This window comes from Montipora capricornis, chromosome 7 (assembly GCF_036669925.1).
Source record: "Montipora capricornis isolate CH-2021 chromosome 7, ASM3666992v2, whole genome shotgun sequence".
NCBI classification, from domain to species: domain Eukaryota; kingdom Metazoa; phylum Cnidaria; class Anthozoa; order Scleractinia; family Acroporidae; genus Montipora; species Montipora capricornis.
The window spans coordinates 35,742,473-35,752,472 of record NC_090889.1 but is presented as its reverse complement, the minus strand read 5'-3'; the positions used below and the strand labels follow the sequence as shown (position 1 = coordinate 35,752,472).

General features: G+C 39.0%; 2 long non-coding RNA genes across 2 annotated transcripts in view; one reads left to right on the top strand and one right to left on the bottom strand.

Annotated features, from left to right (window-relative positions):
* Positions 1-10,000, top strand: part of LOC138057062 (uncharacterized) — a 553,865-nt gene that overhangs the window by 535,418 nt on the left and 8,447 nt on the right. The gene's annotated exons all lie outside the window — the stretch shown is intronic.
* Positions 4,678-10,000, bottom strand: part of LOC138057061 (uncharacterized) — a 366,889-nt gene continuing 361,566 nt past the window's right edge. The window contains exon 2 of the long non-coding RNA XR_011133594.1: positions 4,678-5,269. This is a non-coding gene — a long non-coding RNA (uncharacterized lncRNA). The remainder of the gene's footprint in view (positions 5,270-10,000) is intronic.

The following is a 10,000-nucleotide window of genomic DNA, read 5'->3' as shown; positions in this document are numbered from 1 at the left end:
GGCAACCAAATTTGAAGATACACGGACAACGAGGGTGCAAGACGATGATTTTTTGCTTTTAACTCCTAGGCTGAGGACACGCGATTCAACATTTTGCAACATCAAATGATGAACCGTGCGTCATCCTCTTCTGGAAAACGATTAATTGGCACCTTTCAACTAATGGCAACCTGGTAGATGGGTAACACTTTTTCAACAGGGTACATAATTACAATCAAAGACTGTAGTCTCTCTTAATTATAAAGCCCTTTAGAATTCATACCAGAACACAACACCGGGCAATTCGTGCCCTGCTCTTAGGGAATAATTAGAGAGCTTTAGATTCTAGTACGAGAACGACTACGAGTACGAGATTTTCTCATAAGGCAACATTGAGCGCGCGCAAAGCAGCGTCATTTTGGCGGGAAAAACGTGATGCCGTTGTCATGTTAGTAAGAGGTTTTGCAAAAAGTCGTCGAATCAAAACAAATCAACAACACGGTAGTAGTTTTGGCATTTTTTGATGAGCAAAAAGTCTCAGTTACCAGCAATAAGAATAACTGAGCAAACTATACTGCTATAACAAAGAGTAAGTTATAAATTTCCTTAGAATTTTCGCTAAAAACGGGCAGACAAAACTCGTACTCGTTCTCGTCCTCGTCGTAGAATCTAAAAATCCCTAATTTAAGAAACCGCGACAGCTGCGACTACAACATCGCCACAAAACAGTAATATCATTGGTTAAAAGGGTATAAATAATCATGCTGCACGTGCAGCACGGATTTTAGCAAGTATCTTATCCTCTCAGCTTAACGACGACGCGAAATCACCAAATCTGAGGTTTTGACGACAACCTAAGTATGCAACAGAGGATTTTTCATTCTCTATTTTGGCTCTGAAACCACTCGTACCAATTTATTTTTAGGATACTTCGCTCACATTGTAGGACCGGGACGTGGACGAGACTGAATAATCGCGAAAGACAAGTTATATTTTTAAGTGACGTTTTCGTCGACCGTCGTCGTCGTAGATCTTAAATTCCCTCTTATCCCATAGTGATATAAAGTTAATCGATGACGTCCTACGCACACAGAGTTTATGAACAAGGGTTTTGAGAAGGGGTCCATGGTTTATAGTATACTGATGCTCAACAAACTCAGCCAACTCTTCAAATTTGTAGAGTTTGCGGTCTCTATTTTGGTTCAATTTGTAGTTCAACCCGTACGTGCAAAAGCGAACATTTACTACTACTGCGCATTTTTTAATCAGGTGACTCCTTTATTCTCGCTGCTGACCGAAAGAATCGCGGCCTTTAAGGCATGCGCACGAGAACAAGGATAAACCCCAAAACTGACACTTTAGCGCACCGGTGGCTCAGTTGATTGGGCATCGCGCTGTCATACGGGAGGCCGCAAGTTCGAACACTCAGGAACTTAAAATAAGTCAGACGAAAGTGCTATCTTTGTGACTTCATCTGCAACTGGTTAGTTTTTCAAGTCTTCTCGGACAAGGCCTATAAAATAACGGTAGCCCCGTTCCACATATACCTTCTGTGTTCATACACTATTCGATTAGAGTAGAGGATGTAGTCCCCGGTGTTGTGGCTATCCTGTTCTCTCCAGCAGAAGTGGCAGGCTTGGCGGTGATGTCTCCAAAAGGCTTGTGGTGTATGAGGCCACATCAGCAGAAACAGCCATAAGTCAAAAAGGGACTTTGCCGAGTGCAGGAATATGTAGAAGTAGGTGTAACTCCTCTTATCGTTTTCAAAGTTATTGTGAAAAACAAAAACAACGTTTCAAAATAATATAAAGTATCAATTTATTTGCTGTCTACTAAAGCTTTTCACACTTGCAGCGCGCGCAATTCGTACCTTGCTGTCGGAAAACGACTCTTTAAAATTACCCGTCTCTAAAAAAGAAGCGTTACTTTAACTCTACTTAACGAAGAGTACTTTCATCCCATAGCTGACTGAAGTTAAGCTAGCAAAGATATGTGGATTATTATAAAGCCTTTAGACTTGAATATTTAAGCCCATTTTTCACTAGAAAATATATAAGCATAAGTAGGAGCAGGTCTAGAGCTCATGACGAGGAGCATACTTGTACAGCTTCCAGACATGGCCTATGTCACGGCGTTTACACAGAACAAGCTAATTTTAGACGGCTCTTTAATTACAATGTCAATTTCCGCAAAAAAGTTGCGTCAGTTTCAGTCCGCATGAATGGCTATTCCGTGTCTTGGGGAGTCTCAATTGGGTGGAAAATTGATCTTAAAATAACTCGGTCTATGCAAATGTCGTGACTCGTGATACAAGTTAGAAATTCCTGGTCTTGGGATCCTGGCGTGACAATAATCGGAGGAACGTCATCCAGCGTACGGGAACTGATTTGTGGTGTACCCCAGGGGTCTGTTTTAGCTGAGTTTTGTCTGCGAGTCAACATGATCGGGATGTGGAGAAGCCACAGTTTTAGATCCTGCTCGCAGCTTCGCCACTTCTCGAGAAAATTCGGTTTTTCACCTTTTATTTCCACGATCGAAACGTTTATTCTCTTAACTAGTACCATTGTTTTCTCGTTTGGGTAGTCATGAGAATTTGGTATTCTATCAACATCAAACCTCTTAAGTTAAAACCTTCTTCATTCTCAATACCCATCTGAGTGACATTTCATTGAAATAGTGAGGAAGATTTACAGAGCGATCACTTCTGGGAGTCGAAGGGTCAAGAAACGACGACGGCTACGGCAGCAAAAAAGCCACTATATTAAACTACAACGTTACTCAATGGGCAATGGCGCTCACATTGAATTTTAAAGCCAGACGTGTGCATGTGCATTTTTTTCATTTGTTGAATGGATTGTTGAAAGGGTTTCAACATTTTCAGGAACGGAGGGCATGTTGACCCGACGCGCGATGTTATAAGTTCCAATTTCAGCATTTTCTATATGCTTCCAACAAAATCAAACAACCTATTCAAACGCCTTCGACATTTGCTTAAAACAATCATGGATGCTGACCGCATGCCAAACAAATGTTAAACCTCTTAAACCAGTCAGGACGCAGCTCTTTTACAACCTGTCATTTCATTGGATCCCTTTGTTTTTATGCTCAGGGTCCATTGTTTCTTTTGTATCGTTCTTTGTCTTCATTGTTTTTTGAACCAATCCCGAGAGTCGTTTCTGTCACCTTGCGGAAAAGGGTCCTTTCAACAAATCAACTCCGCACAGTAAATCACTTCATTGTTTTAAGAAAGTTGGCGGTCGACTTAATTGCAAAAAAAATAAAATACATCTTTGCAAAAGGCACACAAATTATCTCAAAAGACGCCAAAAGGACCATTATTATAAAAGTTAAAATATATGCTAAAAAACACTAGAAAAGAAGTAATCTTATCGAAACTTCACAAACTAGATGACCAAACATCTTAAACTATGTTTAAAATATAATTATTTCTAAGAAAATATCGAAAAAGACCCAATTTAAACACTATCTAACAAATCTACGCCTTAATGATGCGTTAATCAAGTGTGAACATCTTATTCAAGTACTTTCTGCTATGTGTAGTGTCTGTCTTAAGGACGGTGCCTACTAAAAACCACGAGGCATAGCCGAGTGTTTTTAGACCCTTACCCAGAGGACAATAAAATTGCTGAACACCATTTACAGAGTGACCAAAGAATCGACTAGGATTCAGGCTGAATGCGCAACGTAAAGCATTAAAAACTACCAATGAACCATACTGGGAAAGCTCTGTTTTTAACTTTGAGCAGACACCACTAAAATAGCACCAATCACTAGCTGTTTACAGTCTGTACGGCCAATTACATCAGGACAGAAGACCAATAACATTACGACTTCGTTGACCACTTACATCAACGACCAGAGTATCTATATCATCTACTGCTATTACACTGAAAACGACGTTCGCCCAGGTTGTCAAAACACCAGTCAATGTCACCTAAGACAGTCGTCCTCAGAATTACACTCACTCGCTAAAATAATGTAAATAGCCAGTAGTAATCTCGGATTGTTGACGTGCGTTTGACAGTCGCTTTGGAAGCAAAGGAGAAAGGTAGCAAAAGAAACAATATTATAGGACCGACGTTTGAGGATACCAGCATGTACTTCTTTCTTGAGATAGTTTAAATAAGCGCCGAGTACCATGAATCACGTGATGGGATTGAAATACTTTGCCCTTGGCTAGATTCTGAATCACAATTAAGTGCGGAAATAAAAAGCATCGAGTAACGTTGTCTCAGAAGTGACTTCAGAATACCCCATCAATATTGTCTTCTTAAAGCGCCATCGTTAAAAGAACGAGGCATACCTATTCCTATGAAAAGTAGTGGCCGGGTATTCTGGAGTATTGCCGACGTGGAGCGTCACAAAATCTATCAAAATCTGAGTTCTTTTGGAATTGTGTGAAGGATTATAATTACTGAGAAATTTCCCTTGCCAAAAATTAGTGTGTTAACTCTACACAAACAAATTGCGCGTATGACGTATCAATGCACTATGACGTCATTCAAGATGGCACTGAAAAAGGAGACGAACGAAAAATGAAACTTCCTGAAGCCTCCCTATGCACAGGATACCCAAATTAGAAATTTCTTCCTCCTAATGTCGAACACAATTATTAATTAATTAATGTAATGAATTATTGCTATTATTATTATTCGATTATTATTATTGTTGTGTTTCGTTGTTGTTATTATTGACATGTGCCTCTTGCCTCTTAAGTTGTTAATTCCATCAGTTTATCTCCTAGGTACTGCAGCAATTCTCTGTAGGCTTTTTCGTGTTCCCCATAGAAGAGACTAAATTGGCTTCGCCTGGCTGGAAATAAGGGAGTAGAATTGGCGCCTGTGCTCCTGCATATCCGTCACCTTGTTCTTGCACAGGCGAGCATGTCACAGATGAGCTGTCTCCACTAGCGTGACAGGCGCTTTCTGCTCTGTGGATGTTTGATCCACCAATGGGCTCACTGGGTTGATTCGATTGGCTTGACATTGTAGTCTGCACAGCACTTCCCACGACAGAGTTGCTCAGTCCATTGGCTTGGTTGACACCTACACCCATAAGTTGGCTCTGTTCGGTCGCCTGCCAAGCGCCACCATCACCGGAGTAATTAGAGTCCTCGGCAGCATTTGCCTCAGTGTGACTCAAACTGCTGGTCTGATTAGCAGTTGTCTCGGAAAGGCGGATCGGTACGGTAGAGTATCGTCCTTCCCCACTCTCAGTCATTGTGAAACCATTCGCAAGTTCAGAGCGACTGGGAAATGAAAAAAAGAACCTTTTAGACTGAAGTAAGACTCGCTGGGTTGGAAAAGTTATAATTATATAAAAGAAAAAACAGCAATCTTGCAGCTCGTAGTAGGATCAAATTTATTTATTTTAAGTTCATATTTTGTTTTATTTTGCCTCGTCAAATACAAAGAAAATAATTAATACACCAAAAGAAAGATACTGACTGAGATGCCACAATAGCAAAATCATGAGGTCCCATGTGGTCTTAAGAAATGGACACTACCTAGATCTGGGTATCTCAATTTCAGCCAAATTAGATAACAAATTAATTATAAGAAGTAACGTTTATGGCTTCAAATTAAATTAAACGTACGCTTATATAATAAGATATAAATAGCATTTGATCTCCTTACTTATATCTATTTAAGGTTCAATGATACGTTTCAAATCTGTTGACTAAATTTTACTGTATTTTTTCATGACGTGAACGCGCGCCTAATAGACCTTATTCATAAATGGCGGTCAATTTATAATTCTTTTGTCAAAGTGCAAATTAGCTTACCAAGCCTCGATACCATACAGTGAATTGAAAAGTATTCTTGCTCTAAAATGAGGCTTGGTAGGCTAATTTGCACGTGGACAAAAGAATTATAAATGTGACCGCCATTTATCAATAAGGTGTATAAGCTGTCATTCTAAGGTTAATATTTATTTATTTTGTCCCGATTAAAGACAATTAACACCAATTCATCTGCAGCACATAGGACGCAGACAGTTTCATTGATAACCCAAATATCGATTGTTACGCAAATGCCTTATTCGCAGAATGAAAAAATTGAAGGTCATAATACAGGCCTAGCGAAGCATTTTCTAAATTTAGCCCATATTATAGTGCGTGCCACTGTAAACAAACCACAGTGGGTGGTACTATACAGGCTAGTGGCTACCGCGTACACACTGGCCACAAAAATGCGAAACCGCAACCGGAAAGAAAACTCTTAGTCAACCGTGTAGGGTCACTGAAGTGGAAGGTTTAACAGACTGAGAACTGAAGTTAACCGGAGGGCAGAAAGTGCCTGTTGTGATCAACTTTCAATTGAATGGCGAGCTTGTGCAAGTTGAAAACTTCGCATAAAACCAGTTGAAAATAACTGGTTGATCTTGTGTACATTACATTTTCTTGATACATCCCCAAACTTAGGAACAGGTGGAACCCAGACAACCGTACTTTAACTAATGCGTATTCCATTTTAAAAAAATTGTCAATTTTCGCGACAAATGATTACAATTTCGTCGACTTTTTCAAAACTCAACGGCCGAGAAAAGTCAATGAATGGCGATAACTACTATGTCAACCTTAACCACAGCATTCGTAGTTTTTCACGTCCAATAATGAGTAGCTTTCATGACATGGTGTACTCAAACAATCCGTGGTTTCAAAAGTGCTTAATTATACCTAATTTTCATATACCCATTTCGACTCACTCCCTTTATCATCTGGAGGATAAAGGTAAAGTCTGCTACGAGCGTAGAAGGCCCGTCAGGCCGGCGCTTATCTCCGGTTACTGTAGCATGAAGTGACTAGGAGTATTTCTACTTGGATGGGATACCAGTCCATCGCAGGGTTACCCACAGCATTAAATTTGCCGGTACCCATTTATAAACCTGGGTAGCTTCGATCAAGCAGCCAAATAAACAAAACATTTTTTTCTAAAATTCTAGATGTTTCGCTGAAATCAGGCCTTTTACATGCTATCATTCATGTTTTTGGTTTATTAGAGATATTGCTTGAAACAACCGAATTAAAAATTGATTGTAAATACGTTTGAGGGTACTGATTCTTGACTAAAATGTGTTGTAGATATATCCAGTATACTGAGGAAATTATTTGTACCTGTTCTCAAAAGCACCCAAATAAATCTATAAGACATGATTTCTCCATAAAACTTCTTCTTCGACAAATTCCGCGAGTCACCGGGAGCCAGTAGCCACTCATTTGTGTTCTATTAAAAATCCCTGAATCTCACTGCTCTTCTATTCGCTGATAGAATACAACGTGCGCTCGATAACATACACAATCACCCGGACATAATGTTTTTTGAAATCTTCAATTTTTTCACTTCAGAGAAACTTTATTATGAAACCCCTCCATGACGGGCTATAACACGCAACTCGGTAAGACATACACACTGTCCCGGACATATAAGGACAAAAATGCGTTTGGATAAAACTGCCAAAAAGGACTTATAAATCTCAAAAATCATTGACATGAAAAAAAATTGAATCTATTCAGTCGTTTAAAATCTCAGTACCGGTATGAGCTGCACACGTGGAATATATACGGAAGAGCTTAACGGAAACGCTAAACCGCCCTTAATTATCAGCGACACTCACCAATATTAAAGAAGATCTTGCACAAGCAGGGCAACTATTTTTCTCTTACGGATATTTCGCCAGTGTGTGCTTGCTGATTCACAGCCTTCTTGACCAGAAAAAAATGCTTACTTGTGTGGTCTGATGATTGTCGCACGTTTTACTCGACTAAGTGGAATCCCCTGTAGAAATGTGCTATTTTGGCAAAGACCCTTTTACTTGCTTCGTCGACTGGAAAGTACGTTGGTAATTACGGATTTCATCCCGACTAATATTGACTTCCTTTGTATCACACAAAACGTTGATTGGGCTTTAAAATCTTGTGGTTGACTGAACCCATGCATCTCACAGTTTCCGCCTCTTGAGCTAAAATGGCTGGAAACACTGACTAATCAACTGTTTAATCGCCTTAGTGTCAGCATAGTTTTCATACCACAACGTCCATTGATCTCGCCCACACTGTCTAACCTTTGGCTATTAGTAGTAAATAAATCATCTTATCATGAACAGAAGGGATGTATTTCTCGAAAACCGTACGTTAGCTCTCCTCACAAAGCCACATTTGATAACGATTGTGAATCGAATGACATAGTTTTTCTCCTTATCTTCATTAACTTGGTGGGATAAAAAGTTACACATGAATTCTACTTAAGATAATATAAGACTGACAAAACGTACATGACATTTCCTTCAAACTGTCTTCGCGTTTGTTTTTGTCCCGTGGCCATGACCGGCGATAATACCCGACTCGATAACATACACAATCACCTGGACATAATGATTTTTGAAATCTTCAATCTTTTCACTTCAGAGAACTTTAATTATTAGGAAACCCCTCCATGACGGGCGATAACACGCAACTCGATAAGACATACACAGTGACCCGGACATAAAAGGACGAAAATGGGTTTGGATAAAACTGCCAAAAAGGACATATAAATCTCAAAAATCATTGACATGAAAAAGAATTGAATGTATTCAGTCGTTTAAAATCTCAGTACCGGTATAAGCTGCACACATGGAATATATACTCAAGAGGTTTACGCAAAGTCTAAACCGTTGTATCTGCGACACTCACCAATAAGAAGATCTTGCACGAGCACGACTGAATAGATTCAATTCTTTTTCATTTCAATGATTTTTGAGATTTTGAGATTTATATGTCTTTTTTGGCAGTTTTATCCAAACGCATTTTTGTCCTTATATGTCCGGGTCAATGTGTATGTGGGGGATTGGCTTTCTGTATGGTTGCATTTTTCAGGAAACAGGATATTATTGTGGCAGGATCAAGGCCGTAATAATAACTTTGCAGTCAACCAAGCAGATAAACCCTTTGTTTGATGTTTCAATGTGCGTGTGATTCTCTAATGATTAAGTAGTTTATGAATAGGATCGAATGTCTCTTTAGTAGGTTTTGATCAAGGAGGACATTTTCACCTTATTAGAATGGTTAAAACAACTATTGTGATCAGTCACGACTATTGGTATTAGTTGTTTTAACTGGTCAGTTTTTACACTGATGCGTATAAAACGTTGATAGGTCAAGCCTTGTGGTTGATCACTAAACCAATGCATCTCACAGTTTCAGCCTCTTGAGCTAATTAGCTGGAAACACTGATCAACTGCTTATTTTTTCATGATTTTTCAAATATTCAATCCTTTCACTTTAAACTGTATTCTGAAAGTCCTATTTTTCATTCTCAGCAAAAACATGATCTACTGACAAACAATCAACCAATCAATCTGATTGATTGGTTTGTATTTGCTTTGCTTTGTTATGATTTAATTAAAGATAAGGTATTGAATTATATAGCGCATTTTCTATTGACATATTTAAATGAGGCCTCACCACAACATGCAAATAATTCACAAGTGCAAAAGCGGTCTGCCATAGAAATTCCTGTGAGTCACCTTCTAATTGTTGGAGGGCTTTAGTTTGCATTCCGCAACTTATAGTTGCCCCCATGAAACATGAATATCAGTTTAAGAAAGAGTAAACGGCATTTTTACCGCAAAACAGTGACAATGAATAGGTATCCATGTCAGGGTGCTTTCGATTGGGAAATCCGGATTTAGATCTTAAACTCCGGATCTTCGGACTTGCAATCGAACACAAAATCCGAAAACGGATTTCGCGACATGTATTTCCAATCAGTGAATCTGCGACAAAATCCGTTTCCAGATTTTATGTTTGATTGGAAATACGAAGATCCAGATTTTAAAATCTAAACCCGGATTTCCCAATCGAAAGCACCCTTAATTGGGTTAATAGCAGAATACTCCTTCCGTAATACCAAGATTTACTTAATGTATTTGCCTTACTGAAATTGTAAAATTCATTTGCTGTCCTTTCATCGAACTACCAAAAAGGATATCCAAATCGCAAGAAAAAAAAATAAATAAA